This window comes from Eulemur rufifrons, chromosome 16 (assembly GCF_041146395.1).
Source record: "Eulemur rufifrons isolate Redbay chromosome 16, OSU_ERuf_1, whole genome shotgun sequence".
In the NCBI taxonomy this organism is placed as follows: domain Eukaryota; kingdom Metazoa; phylum Chordata; class Mammalia; order Primates; family Lemuridae; genus Eulemur; species Eulemur rufifrons.
In genome coordinates, this window is record NC_090998.1 from 21720744 (window position 1) to 21738172 (window position 17429).

The following is a 17429-nucleotide window of genomic DNA, read 5'->3' on the forward strand; positions in this document are numbered from 1 at the left end:
GAACTAAGTGAAATCAATGACAAAAGAATTATACAGAAGATTAATGAAACAAAAAGTTGGTTCTTTGAAAAGATGAACACAACTGGCAGGCCTCGCTTGATAAATTAACCAGAAACAGAAAACAAAGTATCCTAATAAGCTCAATTAGAAATGAGATATTACAAGTGATACAACATGGAGATATAAAATATCATCTCTGAATACTATAAAAATCTCTATGCACATAAACCTGAAATGTTTAGGAAATGGACAGATTCTTGGAAACACACAACCTCCCCAGTCTCAATAAGGAAGAAACAGAACTCCTGAACAGATCAATATCAAGCACAGAAATTGAAGCAGCAATAAAAAAATCTCTGAACAAAAAAGTGTCCCAGACCAGATGGTTTCACAGCCAAATTTTGCCAGACCTACAAAGAAAAACTGCTACCTATACTACAGAAATTATTTCATAAAATAGAGAAGGAAGGAATCCTCCTTAACTCATTCTACAAAACCAGTATCACCTTGATCCTAAAGCCAGGAAAGGACACAACAACAACCAAAGAAAGCTACAGACCAATATTCCTTATGAATATAGATGAAAAAATTCTCAATAAAATCCTAGTAAACTGAATTCAGCTGCACATTAAAAATAATCTATCATGGTCATGTGGGCTTCATCTCAGAGAAGCAAGGATGGTTCAACATATGCAAATCTATAAATGTGATTCACCACATAGACAGAAGCAAAAATAAAAACCATATTAGCCTCTTGATAGATGCAGAAAAAGTATTTAACAAAATTCAGCAACCTTTTATGATAAGAACTCTTAACAAAATAGGCATAGATGAAATAGACTCAATATTATAAAAGCTATGCATGACAAACCGCAGCCAACATCATACTAAACGGAGAAAAATTGAAACCATTACTGCTTAGAACTGGAACCAGACAAAGTTGCCCACTGTCACCATGTTTGTTTAACATGGTGCTGGAAGTCCTACCCAGAGCAGTCAGAAAGAGAAGGAAATCAAGTGTATCCAAGTGGGGAAAGAAGAAGTCAAACTATTGCTCTTTGCTGATGATAAGGTCTTAGAAAACCCAAAGATTTTGCCAAGAGACTCTTAGAATTGATAAATAAATTCAGCAAAGTCTCAGTTTATAAAATCAATGTACACAAATCAGTAGCATTCCTATACAACAACAATAGTCAAGCTGAGAATCAAATAAAAGACTCAATACCTTTCACAATAGAAACAAAGAAAATAAAATACCTAGGAATATATTTAACCAAGGAGGGGAAGACCTCTGCAGGGAAAACTATGAAACACTTAGAAAGGAAATTGTAGAGGATGTAAACAAATGGAAAAACATATCATGCTCATGTATCAGCAGATTCAACATCATTAAAATGGCTATACTACCCAAAGTGATTTACAGATTCCATGTAACCACCATTAATATACCAATGTCATTTTTTTTTGCAGATCTAGGAAAAATAATTCTATGCTTCGTATGAAACTAGAGAAGACTCTGTATAGCAAAAGCAACCTTAAGCAAAAACAACAAATTGGGAAGCAACACTTTGCCAGACTTCAAGCTATACTACATGCCTATAGTAACCAAAACAATATGGTATTTGTACAAGAACAGAGACATAGACCAATGGGTTAGAATAGAGAATCCAGAGAACCATCCTCATACAGCCATCTGATCTTTGACAAAGCAGACAAAAACATACACTGCGGAAAAAAAGCCCTATTCAATAAACAGTGCTGGGAAAATGAGATAGCCACATGTAAAAGACTGAAACAGGATCTGTACCTCTCACCACTCACAAAAATGAATTCATCATGGATAAGAGACTTAACCCTAAGGCATGAAACTATAAGCATTCTAGTAGAAGAGGTTGGGAAAACTCATATAGATATCGGCCCAGGCAAAGAATTTGTGAAGAAGACCCCAAAGGCAATCACAGCACAACAAAAATAAATAAATGGAACCTGACTAAATTAAAAAGCTTCTGTACAGCCAAGGAAGCAAAATAGAGCAAATAAACAACCTACAGAATGGAAGAAAATATTCACATGCTATATAACCAGTAAAGGGATAATAACCAGAATTTACAAAGAACTCAAGCAAATCAACAAGAAAATATCAAACGATCATATTAAAAAACGGACAAAAGACATGAACAGAAGCTTTTCAAAAGAAGATAGACTAATGGCCAATAAATACATGAAAAAATGTTCAATGTCTCTAATCATCTGATTAATGCAAATCAAAACTACAATGAGATATCACCTAACTCGAATGAGAATGGCTTTTATCCAAAAATAACAAAAGAACAGATGCTGGAGTGAGTGTGGAGAGAAAGGAACACTTATACACTGTTGATGGGACTGCAAAGGAGTTCAACCCCTATGGAAAGGAGTATGGAGATACCACAAAGAACTATAAGCAGACCTACCATTTGATCCAGCAATCCTGTTACTGGGTATTTACCCAAAGGAAAAAAAGAGATTTTATTAAAAAGACACTGGCACTCAATTGTTTATAGCAGCACAATTCACAATCATAAAGATATGGAAACAACCCAAGTGCCAATCAATACATGAGTGGATTAATAAAATGTGGTGTATGTATACCATGGAGTATTACTCAGCCATAAAAAATGGCAAATTAATACCTTTTTTAACAACCTGGATAGACTTGGAGACCATCCTCCTAAGTTAAGTATCTCAAGAAAGGAGAAACAAACACCACACATACTCACTATTTAACTGGAACTAAATGAGCCACACTCATTTGTACATATGGTAGTATAAATTCATGGAAATCAAGCAGGTGGGGGGAGGGGATGGTTCAATTCACACCTAATGGATACAATGTCCACTTATCTGTGTGATGGGCACACTTACAACTTTGACTCAAACTGTACCAAAGTAATTCATGTAACCAAAATGTTTGTACCCCCATAATATTTTGAAATTAAAAAAAAAGGCCAAAAGGCATATGAAAACATGCTCAACATCACTAACCATCTAAGAAATGCAAATGAAAACCACTATGAGATATCACTTCATACTTGTTAGGATGGCTTATCAAAAAGACAAAAGATAACAAATGTTAGAAAAGGGTATGGAGAAAAGAGAATCCTATATGCTGTTGGTGGTAATGTAAGTTAATAAAACCATTATGAAAAATAGTATGGAAGTTCCTACAAAATTTGAAACAGAACTACTACAAGCCCCATCAATCCCTCTTCTTGGAATATATTCAAAGGAAATGAAATTGGCATCTCACAGAGAAATCTGAACTACCATGGTCATTGCAGAATCATTAACAATAGTCAAGATATGAAAACAACCTAAGTGTCTGTCAATGGATTAACTGATAAAGAAATTATGGCCTATATAATGCCAATAACAGTCAATCGGAAAACCAAATTGAAGACTCAATACCCTTCAAAATAGCAACAAAGAAAATAAAATATCTAGGAATATACCTAACTAAAGAGGTAAAGGACCTCTATAAGGAAAACTATGAAACACTGAGAAAAGAAATAGCAGAACTTGCAAATAGATGGAAAAATATACCATGCTCGTGGATCGGAAGAATCAACATTGTTAAAATGTCTATACTACCCAAAGTGATCTACAGATTCAATGCAATCCCTATTAAATTACCAACATCATTCTTCACAGACGTAGAGAAAATAATTATACACTTTGTATGGAACCAGAGAAGACCCCGTATAGCAAAAGCAATTTTAAGCAACAAAAACAAAATGGGAGGTATTAATTTGCCAGACCTCAAACTATACTACAAGGCCGTGGTTCTTAAAACAGCCTGGTACTGGCACAAGTACAGGGACACAGACCAGTGGAACACAACAGAAAATCCAAATATAGAACCATCCTCATATAGTCACCTAATTTTTGACAAAGCAGGAAAGAATATACTCTGGGGACAAGAATCCCTATTCAATAAATGGTGATGGGAGAATTGGTTAGCCACTTGTAGAAGACTGAAACAGGACCCACAGCTTTCACCTCTCACAAAAATCAAATCACGGTGGATAACAGACTTAAACCTTAGGCGTGATACAATCAGAATTCTAGAAGAAAATGTAGGAAAGACTCTTACAGACATTGGCCTAGGTAAAGAATTTATGAAGAAGACCCCCAAGGCAATCACAGCAGCAACAAAAATTAATGAATGGGACATGATTAAATTAAAAAGCTTCTGCACAGCCAAAGAAACACTCACGAGAATAAACAGACCACCTACAGAATGGGAAAAAATATTTGCACACTACACATTAGATAAAGGACTGATAACAAGAATCTATTTAGAACTCAGGAAAATCAGCAAGAAAAAATCAAACAACCCTATCAAAAAGTGGGCAAATGACATGAATAGAAACTTCTCAAAAGAAGATAAAAGAATGGCTAACAAACATATGAAAAAATGCTCAACATCCCTAATCATCAGAGAAATGCAAATCAAAACCACAATGAGATATCACTTAACCCCAGTGAGAATGGCCTTTATCAAAAAAACCCAAAACAACACATGTTGGCGTGGATGTGGAGAGACAGGAACACTCATACACTGCTGGTGGGACTGCAAAGTAGTGCAACCCCTGTGGAAAGCATTATGGAGGTATCTTAAACAGATTCAAGTAGACCTGCCATTCGATCCAGCAATCCCATTATTGGGCATATACCCAAAGGAAAAAAAGTCATTCTGTAACAAAGACATATGTACCCGAATGTTTATAGCAGCACAATTCACAATTGCAAAGATGTGGAAACAACCCAAATGCCCATCAATACATGATTGGATTAGTAAGCTGTGGTATATGTATACCATGGAATATTACTCAGCTATAAGAAATAATGAAGATACGACATCTCTATGGTTCTCCTGGAGAGAGTTGGAACCCATTATATTAAGTGAAGTATCCCAAGAATGGAAAAACAAGCATCACATGTACTCACCAGAAAATTGGTTTCCCTGAACATCACCTAAATACACATCTGGGAACGACACCAATCGGATATCAGACTGAGGTGGGGGGTGGGGGAGGGGATGGGGGTATGCCTACACAATGAATGCATTGCGCACCGTTTGGGGAATGGTAACGCTTGAAGGTGCTGACTCGGGAAGGGGGGGTAGGGATGGGAGGGATATATACCTACATGATGGGTGCAACGCGCACTATCTGGGGATCAGACACGCCTGGAGCTCTGACTTGGGGGGAAAGGACAACGTATGTAACCTGCAATTCTGTATACCCCATAACAATAAGATGAAATAAAAAAATTAAAAAAAAAAGAAATTATGGCCTATATATACAATGAAATATTAGTCAGTCTTAAAGAAAAATAGGAGATCATGCCATTTATAGTAACATGGATGAACCTGGAGGACGTTAGGCTAAGTAACATAAGCCAGACACAGAAAGAAAAAAATACTGCATGATCTCACTTATATGTGAAATCTAACAAAAGTAGAATGCATAGAAACAGAAAGTATGATGGTTGTTATCACGGGTATGGAGGGAGTGGTGGAAATGGGAAAATGTAGGTCAAAGGATACAAAGTTGCAGTTATGTACGATGAAAAAATCCAAAGATCTTATGTTCCACACATGAGGACTATTGTATACTGGAAATTTGCTAAGAGAGTAGATTCTAGATTCTAGGTGCTCTTAATAACAAAAAAGAAAAAGAAGAAGAAGTAGTTCTGTTAGGTGTGGATATGTTAATGTGCTTGGCTGTAGTAATCATTTCACTGTGTCTATGAATATCAAAACATCACGCTGTACACCTTATAAATGAAAACAAATAAATAACTGGATTTTTACCCATGAATCCCACCCAAATAAATTTCACCTGACTCATACTCAAGAACAACTTTTCCTCAAAACCTAGCTTAAGTGTCACTGTCTTTATGAAGACTATATAAACTCTCCGAGCAAAATATATTTGTTCATTCATTGAGCATACACTTCGTACCAGGCATTGTTATAGTCTGAATAAGACAGACAACTGCTATGAAAAAAATAAAGCAGAGGCAGAAGAAAAGGAATGCTGGAATAGAGGCTGCAAGTTTAAATGTGGAATCAATGATACAGTGACATTTGAAAACCTGAAGGAGGACAGAATATAAACCTCTGAGTTAATCTGGGGAAAAATGTTGCAGGCAAATGGAAAAAGATGTTAAAAACCTAAGGTAAGAGTGTACTTACTGTGTTGAACAATGTTTCCTTCTCCTGTACGTACTCCATCTATAATAACTATCCCCTTAGGTTGAAATTATTTGAGTGTGTTTCCATGGCTAAGCTACCTCAAGGACAGGGGCATAGCTAACTCATATTGGTATCCACAGTACCAACCTTAATGCCTCATACATAGCAGATGCTCAGCATTTGTCAACTGAACTGATTATTTTAAAAGATATTCACCATTAGAAAAGTATCCTCATGTTTTAGCTTTAGTTTCTTTTAAAAATAGTAACTAGTTTGTTAAAACCACTCCTTTTATACAACAGATCTTGGGCTTCATCTCATCTCATTCAGGATTCATGATCTTTCCTCAAAGCAATGCCCTGAACTATGGCAGATAACTGACACCAATTTCCCCACCCAATCCATTACCTTTCTCAGATCCTAGTTTTACCCTTGATGATGCTAACAGTTTGGTTTCATGTGTTTCATTAAATGGAGAGAAATAGGAACTCTGATACACCCATAAAGAAATAATCCAAGAACTACTGCTATGTTCTTCATGATAAAAATACAAATCTTGATTACTCATATGAAATGAATGCAAACACAAACATAATTAGAAAATAAGTTCAAATGAGACATTATGTGCTGTTAAATGCACTTTAACTTTTGCTATCTCATTCACCAGCACTATATAAAGTGAAGTAACTTGAATGTCCAGAAATATATGAAATAAAGAGCTTTATGTGAAGATATGATCTTGTATATGCTCAAAAAAACCCCACAAAAAACTAAAACTAAAGCAAAACAAAACCTTTTGTTAAAAAATTGAAGTCAATAGCTGTATCCTTAAACTCTTCGTATTATCCTTATTTTGTTGCAGAAAATAAATGTGTGATTATACTGCTTGTATTTCTTTTGTTCAAATTTTTCCAGTGAGTAATTTCAATTTTTTAGTTAGCAGGTGCTAGAATGGGGTGAATGGCTAGTGATTGGGTATTTTTTTTTGTTTGTTTATAGCATACAAAGAGCAAACTGAGTCAGTAACAAAAAATGTTGTATTAGCTGTAAGAAGCCCTTAGGGCAGTGTTCCTGCAAACAAAAACAAAAATAACATTTCAAACTACTCCTCCAAATGCAACTATATTAGGGGCAAGTTAATGTCTAGTTCCATTCTTTAGGACGTCAAAAATAATGCTCTTTGAGTAACTATAGATGCTGCCTCACAGTTTCTGCTAGAACACAGCACTCAGATGCTTGTCTAACTGTATACAGCTAAGCACACGGTAGCAGTAAGCCACTCACTAAACATTTATCACTGAAAAGAAAACACGTGTGAAATTACCAAAAAGGCCATGGTAGATGTTTCCTGAGCTGAAAATGTGAAATATCTTTGTAACTGAACACAGTATCTATCATTTATGTAACCAAAGATTTTAATATTCTAGTCCAGAAGAAAAATTATACAATATATCATTATAAATACATTCAATAATAGGAAGTTTCAACAATCTAAGCAAAGTATGGCTAATTTTACTACTTTGATAAATTTACTTTATTCTTTCTAGCACAAAGCACTGCAAGTTGCCTAAACATAATGACAATACTTAAAGAATGTTGAATTATATAATGTCATGGGTACTTTATTAAATCTATAGACTATTTTCTTGATTAGAAAAAAATTTTCTTTGTCCTCAAAATTGTGAAAATTCTAGTTTTATATACATGTTTTATGGGATGAAAAGATGACATGGATTGAGTTCTTTCCATCCATCTGCCTTTTACCAAAATTCTTTTGATAGATAGCTGTTAATGTTAATACCTATTCTGTTTCCCTCAGCTTCTCTTGATGCATGTTTACTTTCACAAAATTCTATTTTTAATCATTTAAACTCACAAAAACACTTTGAGATAAATACTTTCATTGCCCCCTTTTTACAGGTAAGGAAACTGAGGCAGGCCTAAAGTCAGATAGATAGCAAATTAAAGAGCTTGAGTTCAAATCCAGACCTACCTACAAACTAGGCTTTTATTCACTTTGCATTACTATCACCAGAGCAAAGGATATAATACTTATAAATAAATCCCACAATATCAAAATAAATTATAAGTTGCATGAAAAATTTTAAAATGACAAAAACTTTGCATGCACAGTTTGAAAATAATTATTCAACATGTAAACTTTTTAAGTATTATGAAGAGAATATTAAACATTATATATCCCAGAAATTCCTCCTGCTAAAATACAAGTAGATCATGAATACATAATAACCAACTTACTTTTTTCATGCAGAGCATCCAAGAAAATTGAAAGCTTGGAAGGACCCAAGGCTTCATCTTGGGTTCTAGGTGCTGTTATCTACATTTACCCTATTTTCCTTAATTACTTTCAACTTACTAGCTTTTTCTTTCTACCACCTCCAATTTTCTTGGATGTTTATATAACAGCTTTGGTGGAATACTACCGATGGTGATCATGATAATTGTGATGATTTTTTGACAAATATTTATTGATTGTCTATGAAGTGCCAGACATTTTTCAAGGTACTTGGAATACTACAGTGAACAAAACATACTAAAATTCTTGACTTTGTGGAGTTTATATTCTATTACTATAAAATACTAATGATCATAATGTACTCCTATAATTCAACCACAGACTTTACCTCACTTAGATCTGGAGTTCAAATCAAAACTTCTTATGTAATCAGTAAAACCTCAAGCTACAAAATGAAAGATAAGTGTTTCCTTGTTTGTACTGCCTACTAGAACTTGCAATTCAGTATTTAAGCATCATCAATTTAGATACTCTGATTCTAACAGATTAAGTTTAACCAAACATGAATTCACAATAAAAAATTTAACAAATAAATGAAAAATAATCTAGCATGTGTAAACGCAAAAACAGGAAAGAACAGGCTTACATACCCAAAGATATCCAAATATTGGATAGTCAGAGGAAAAATAAAATAACATGCTAAAATATTTACTTCATTAAGAGTTATAATAAAAGTAGTAAAAAACATTAAGAAAATATCAAAGAAATTCAGGAAGATTTGAAAAATAATTGAAAAGAATTTTGAGAAATAAAAAAAAAGTAACAGAAATTTAAAATTCATTGAATGGATAGCAAATTAGACACAAGCAATGAGAGAAGTCACTAACCACAAATAAAACTAAAGAAATTAGCCAGATTAGTATGCAGAAACAAGGAGATGAAAAATATGAAAGAAAGGCAAAGTGTCCTAGAGGCTAGAATAAGATGTTTTTAACAAATGTCTAGTCAAAAATTTTAAGAGAAACTAGAACAAAATGGAGAAAGGCAATGTTCTAAAAATTAATGGCTAAGAATTTTTCTGAATTTGAAAGATATAGGTCCATAGCTGCAACAGGTAAAATGTATACAAACAGAATAAATGAAAAGAAAATGTCACTTAATGTCCTGTATTAAAACTCCAGAAAATCAAAGGCAAAGATATATTTTAAAAGCAGCCAGATAAAAGTCACCAACCAAAGTATGACAATTAGTCTGATGACAAATTTCTAAACAGTAGTGTTAGAAGTTAATGGAAAGCAATAAAATAATACAACTGCCAACTTCAAAATACATTCCCAATAAACACTTTGAAGAATAAATGCAAAATAAAGGCTATTCTTTTTTCAGAAAAAGAGTCTATCACAAATTACCTCCTAAAGAAATTTCTAAAGGTATGTTTTAGAAACAAGAAAATGGAATTTAGAAGGAATAGTCAAGATGCAAGAAGAATACTAAGTGAGAAAATTGGTGGACATGTAAGTTAATACAAATATACTTTATTGAATGAAAATATCTAATGTCCAATATTTGAAGGAAAAAAGAGCTAAATCCAATGATAATAACATGTAAAACAAGAGAAGAATGACCACACCTATGGAGTTCTAAGATTATTTTAAAATTCGGGAGGAGGAATAAGATATTTGTCAGTTTTAGACTCTATGTATGTAAGTAGAAATGCTAAATTTTCAAAGATAACCCATAAAATGTAAATAAAGTAGATAATATCAAAACCAATAAAGATAAATCATGATATAAGAAAAAACAAGCTAAAAATCAATGCATAAAAATTTTTAAAGATACATACAAAATGTAGTACAAATAGAAAACATGAATTAAATGATAGACCTAAGTTTGATTACAATAAATGTAAGTGGACTAAGCTCATAAGTTAAAAAAACAGAGACCAACACATTGAAGATTTTAAAAAGTCCAGCTATATTTAGTTTACAAGATACACTTAAATCATAATGACCAAAAAAGTTAGAAAAAGATGGAAAAAGATATATTTGGCAAATACTAACCAAAAAGAGCCTAAAGTACCTATATTAGAATCAGACAAAATAGACTTTAATACAAAAAGCAAGAAGCTTCTATAAGTAACACTAAAGTTACAATTCAACAGGAAGATAAAATAATTCCTAAGTGATGTGTATCTAATAGAATAGTCTCACAATTTATGAAGCAAAAAATGAGAGAGCTACAAGGAGAAATTAGCAACCTCTCACATTCTAGTGGAACATTTTAGCACAACTTTATTAATTACTAATAGTTCAAGTAGACAAAACATTTAGGAGATACAGGCAATTTGGACAACACAATTAGCAAGCTTAATCTAATGGACATATGTAGAATTGTTCATCTGATAATTACAGAATATAAATACTTTTCAAGACACATAGAACGTTTATAAAAATTGTCCACACACTAAGCCATAAAGCAAGAATGAACAGATTTCAGAGATTTAGCATTGTGTGAAAATACGATGACAGAATTTGGTTTGAAATGAAAGGGGAAATCTTTATATTTAAAAATGAACTCCAAAAATAACAATTTCATTTTCTGAATGAATGGTTTTATCTTTAACTTAGGTTTATAAGGTATGTTTTATTTTTTGAGACAGAGTCTCACTCTGTCACCCTGGGTAGAGTACAGTGGTGTCATCATAGCTGACTGCAACCTCAAGCTCCTGGACTCAAGCAATTCTCTTGTCTCAGCCTTCAGAGTAGCTGGGACTATAGGGCATTACCATCAAGCCTGGTTAATTTTTCTATTTTTAATAGACACGGGATCTCACTCTTGCTCAGGCTGGTCTCGAACTCCTGAGTTCAGGCAATCTTCCCACCTCAGCCTCTTAGAGTGCTAGGATTACAGGCATGAGCCACCATATACATATAAAATATGAGGTATATTTTATTATAGAAAAGATTGAAACATTTACCTGAGAATTTGAGTCTGTGGTTCCACTAAAAATACAATTTGGTTATTGAAATATGATCTTCATTTTCTAAATGTGCTTTACCATTGACAAGTGGGATCATTAAAATCACTGTTTGTTCTCATTAACGTGTGGGTGGTTGGCAGGAATTAGAGATTATTTAATATCACATAGTGGTTAGCAATCCAAAACCTGTACAGTTTGGAGATTGCACTATTGGGGAAAACAATCAGGAAGAATAAATGTAAAGCCACTATTTTGTAAAAAAAAAACAACACACACACACACACAAAGCTTTTAAACTCTGAACATGTATTTTAAGCTCTTTGTACAATATCTCTTCATTGAAATAACAAAGAGTTAAAAACATTTATCAAATATATGTTTGAAAAAATATGTACATATAATAATGTTTTTCAAAAGTTGTAAATGTTAGAAATGAAATTGATAAGATATTAGCAGTAACATGAAAATTGACTTAACTTGTATAATAAAGAGAAAGCCATTTAATTAGTTGAATATAGATTTTAATGAAACCAAAATTTTAAAAATTTTCACTAAATCTCATGTTACCTGACTTCTTGAGTACTTTTCAAAAGAACCCAAATATGTAGACAAAGGCAAAAACTATAATTACATGTTTTAATGTATATTAAACCACATTTATATTAATATGAAATAGCTCAAAAAGGCTAATTTTATAGATTATAGCATTTACACAAATTTATAAAGTAAATTCTCCAATATGATATGTAAGTATTTATGAAAACTAAGTCCTAATATTGGTATAAATCTTAGTGTTAAACATATTTCTAATTCCAGAATAAGAAGATGCATAAAGATTTTTCAGCCTTTTATTTATTCTGCCCTGTGTTTGATTGTCGCACTGTCAGTGGGATTATTCTTCAATACATTTCTGTATATTTTTAATATGAATATTGTATATTTTTATATTTTTAAATATATTTTTAAATGAAATGTATCAGAATCTCATAAAGAAAATTTTTGTAAACACTTCTATCCACATCCTTGAATTAAAGATATCATAGTTCATAACTGATCTGAAAAAATGTCAGTGTATCACCCATTCTTATTGGATCATTCATCTTTCAAAACTACTGTTTTTCATTTAGTCTAAAGCATGATTAATATTGCTTACATAGCTACTTCTCCTAAAGGTCACATGTGGTTCTCAACACCACATGCAAATGTTTAGCAAGACCTGATCCTCATCATAGACAGACTTTAGTCTGTAAATGGCTCACCTGGAAGAATGCTATAACAGGAGAAAAATTCAATGTTTCAATATGTGCATTTATCAGCAATATTTCAAATCTTAATATTTCAAAATGCAAGGAAAATATTATTTCCATTTTATTAGCAACTAGTTCTTACTTGACATTTTGTATGTATTTGCTGACAGTTTTCTTAGTAAATCTTTCTCTGCATTAGCCCTAACACTCCATTGGTTGGTAAGTTCTTTTCATCACATAATTTTGAGGAGAGGGAAAAAAAGAAAAAAACTTTTCAGATAGGCATATCGCATTAAAAATATTGAAGTTATCCAAGAAGGTTAAGAAAGATGAGACTGGTGATGGAAGAAAAGGGAGAAAGATGTTGAGAGAAATAAATATATGACCAAGAATATAAGTAGCATAGACAAAGGAAAAACATAAAAAATGCATTTCAACATCTTCCTAATTTCAGTATTATAGTAAATGTATAATCAAGATTTCCAGATTCATCTCTTTTAACTAGATATGTGCTCTACTCTTAGTTGCATTTCTAAACCACTATAGGTATTAAGCAGCAATTTACATGTGATTTGCATTTTTTTTGTACTTGTGGTTTTGGTAAGTTTTCCAAACCTAATGACTGTTCCTTTGGCCAGCAACATAAATGCTATAATCACACAATTATTGTGCTGGGAACAGTTTAATTCAGCATTTTGTTCTCAACCACAGAACAATTACTCAACAATTTCGGTTAACCAGACTAGCTAGCTGCCTGGAGAGAAAGAGAAATATTCACAAGATCTATTGTCTTACATAAAGGCAGCTACTAGATCTGCTGGAACTTCTTAGCATTGGTCTGCTAACTTCTCTTCAGGATCTTTCACGTGTCTCTTCTATGAAAAGGACAAACTGCAGATTTTCCTTCAAGAACTTGCTATTTGTTCAGTTCTTTTAATTGTACATTTGCATACTTTTAAAAGAACCTGAGGTTTTAGTGTGTCTGAAAATACAGGCCTATGGATAAATGTACTTTAAAAATTTAATATAATGACAGCTAATACAAAGGACTGTAAATACGAAAGTATAAGTTCAAAACTCTTCCTTACAGGTATCCTGTAGTGCTTACAGTGATGGTAAAGGCTTCAGAACTGTGGGCAATCTCATCTGTCATTTAAATTACAAGACTTCCTAACTGTGCAACTGGCTTAATGTCAACCTTCATTCTATATTTTTAATTTTTAAAATAGAAATGGAAGGCCATTAACATAATCATGGCTGTTAAAGTTCTTTTTGCATTATTTTGTTTAATGTCAATTTTAATTTATCAGAATGGAAAAGTATGGACTAAGCATATTCCTATAAAATACTTAGAGATAAAGCATCAGATAATTTATTCACTTGTGTAAAATGTACATTGAAATTCTCATCTTCCTGGAATACTTCTCAGAGTACAGACAACTATTAGACTAGCACTATGTCATACTTCGTAGGTTTTGAACCTACTCAGAAACAAAGTAGTTTATGGTGAACTGAGCCAGTGAACAGTCAAGGGTGGTAGTGGAGGAAAATAGGCAATCCTAAAAGAAGGAGGTCTCCTTTTATCTCCCACTGTTTTTTTCCTAGTCTCTTTCTTTGTTTACTTCTCTTCTGTTTCGTCTTTCTATTTTCCTGCTTTTTACTTTAAAGAGTAGATGGGGAAAAGGGTAAAGAAATTATAATTTCATAGTTTGAAAAATCCTAACTTATGGTAAACAGAGAAACTATGGTTTTTTCCATGTAAAGATACCCTGAAAACCAGAAAAGAGCTCAGGTATAAAGATAACCCCTTAATCAAGAGGTGAAGACAAAAGAGGACGTGAGAATTCTGGCACCTTAACATTTTAATTGTGTGCGTCTACATATTTGAATGAACAAATCAAAATAACGCAGTGAAATACATTGACAAGGGATTCTTTATGCCAAGATTATTCACTTCCTGAAGAATGTCAGTGTACAAAAAGAACCTTATGTGCATTGGTTTCTCATTTTTTCAAGCTCCAAAAATCTTTTTTACAAACAAAATATAAAACAGAACCTTAATCATGAAAGCCTAGCATGGAAAGCTCAGGCTCACCCATACCAACCAGGTCTTCCCTCTTAGTACCATGATCCCACAACAGGCCCCCCACACTCTGGAGGAACTCCATGAACCTAATGAAATACTATCAAAACAATCTGAAACTACTGATTATCACATGAAATACCAAAATCTGATGATATAATTGATGTAGGAGAGAAAATTGTGTCTAACACAATCATGTGCTCACTTATTATGGTGTCATATAGATATAACTTGTAATAATACACAAGCCAATTCCAACTTAAGAGTCTTTATATCTTCTAAATAAAAATCAAATCAAGCACAAAGATCTTCTATACAATGGTCACAGAATTAATTTCCTTTTAGGTATGAAATTCATTTACCATATTGTTTAAGTTTCTGGTATAATTTCTAATTTATTAATCCAGGTATTGAAATGAGCTATAATTAGAGAACAAACATTTGTAGAACAGAGTATTGTCTATAAAAAGAGAATGCTGAAATAGTATCAGGTTCTTCTGAATGAAAATAACTAAACTTAGTGCAAAATTTATGCTAAAAAAAATGAGCCAGATATTAAATTCAGAATGAAAAAATTGGCTATATCCTTGCCACTTCCTGGTTAATTTGGCTGAGGGCCAATTTTCCAATATTATGACCATCCTGTAGCCCCAGTAAGTGTTTTATTTATTTATTTTTGTACTGAATTAAAATATCAGCTTAAGGAGGGAAAATGTGAAATGGATGACATATTTTAGAACAGCTTCTCCCGGAATACAAAAATATTCCTCAACTCAAAACTGAAACAAATAGTAGAACTACCAAGCAATGCCAATTGGCGACTCTCTAATGCCATTCAAACGTTGCAAATACTGGGCTCTCAAACTGATTTTAATTATGCAAAAGAAAACTAGGAAATGGTTCAAATATCAATCGCTTTCACAGAAATACAAGTTCTCTTTTAAGAAAAGCATATGACATATCTTTCCTATATCCTACAAAATTGCAGTAATTACCTGTGCAGTTGTTTCTTTGAGTAGGGCAGTAGCAGAAAGGGGATTTCTCTTCTGTAGTCATCAAGACCATGACTCTCAAAAGTTATTGTTGATAACATAACAGAAAATATGTGAAAAGAGATACATTTACTATTGAAAACTAGAGGAGACAATAGCACTGAATAAAACATAGTTCACTAAGTCCAGATACTTTTTCATTAGAACAAATTTCAGGGACAATTAAAAAGAGGTTTCTATTGATAGGAAGCCTTTATTTAAAAAGAGGGTCTCTGTATCATTTTAATATCAAGTAATAAATGGACCACACTGTAAACTCAGTTTGCTGCTGAAGATTTACTTTACTACTTTGGATTGGCTGTGTATAAAGACATTCTGTATCTTTTGTACTGAGATTCAATGGGGGAGCATAATAAGATCAAAATGTTTTCATATATACTATAAATATTCACTAGTCAGAGTAACATCACTTAACCTAAAAAATTGTCTGGCCTATGTGTGTCATCATTAAGGAAGGAAACTGGTAATTTCAAGGTAGAATTTTGTAAACCTAAGGCAAAATAATTTATGATCAAAATTATTGGAGTTCTTGAAATGAATGCTGAGGTCTAACAACATTTGGAGGTTTGTATGTATGTGTATGTGTGTGTATGTGTATACATATATATGTATATATGTGTGTGTGTATACATATACACACACACATATATATGAATGTGTGTTATATATACAGTATTTTATATATATAATCTGTATACACACATATAATAGCACACTTAGGATAGAAAACAAATGACAGTATTGCTTTTTTAAAAAAGCACTTTGTTGGATGAACTAAATCAAAAGGAAAACAATATTTTCAATGACCTTACAAACCTAACTGAACTTTCAACAAGCAAGGAACTCACAGAATTTTAAATATATTTAAACTCTTAAATAATAAATTTGAGCCTGCATAATGAGAGTCTGTTTTTCCACAGGAGTCATTCATTCACAGAAGCCATGGGGCCTGTGGCTGGCTTATGGTAGCACTCCAAATCAGTAGTCACACAACAGAGAGCTTATATGATTGCAATGGTCCATATCCAGTAAAACTGCCTAAACATACTATAAATAATGGGCTCAGGCTATAATAATTTAGAAAGAACCACTTAGGGCTGCCTAACACATATCACCATCTCTACAATGGCTAAAATGAAGCACAGGGAATTATTTCCTCTCAATCAGTGTGTTATTGAGTAGTGCCAGTTTGCTTTTTTTCATTTTAACAAAAAAAGTTTTGTTTTGTGTTTCAATCAGCCTGCCACTGATCACCTTTCATGTATTAGCGTCTGCCCTAGAATACTCCAGACAACAGTATTGGTTCTATCTGTGCTTTCCATTAAATCCTGATAATCCTTTAAGAACAGCTGGACCTTCAGGTCCCAAACACAAACTCTGTAGATACGTTTGGCTACAATTATGCTGATGCTCTACTTACATCTTGCTTGCAAATGTCTTTTATATAGTTCTTTGGGGCTCTGAAGTAGAATGGCCTGACATCATCAATTCAACAATACAATGATATAGTTCTCATCTCAATTATAATGTGATATTTAGTCACCTCTAATACTGAGCTGCACTTAGAAA

At 32.9% G+C, this 17429-nt stretch overlaps 1 protein-coding gene across 7 annotated transcripts in view; it reads right to left on the reverse strand.

The window, feature by feature from the left end:
* Positions 1-17429, reverse strand: part of SOX5 (SRY-box transcription factor 5) — a 1007084-nt gene that overhangs the window by 156115 nt on the left and 833540 nt on the right. The window lies entirely within an intron of this gene.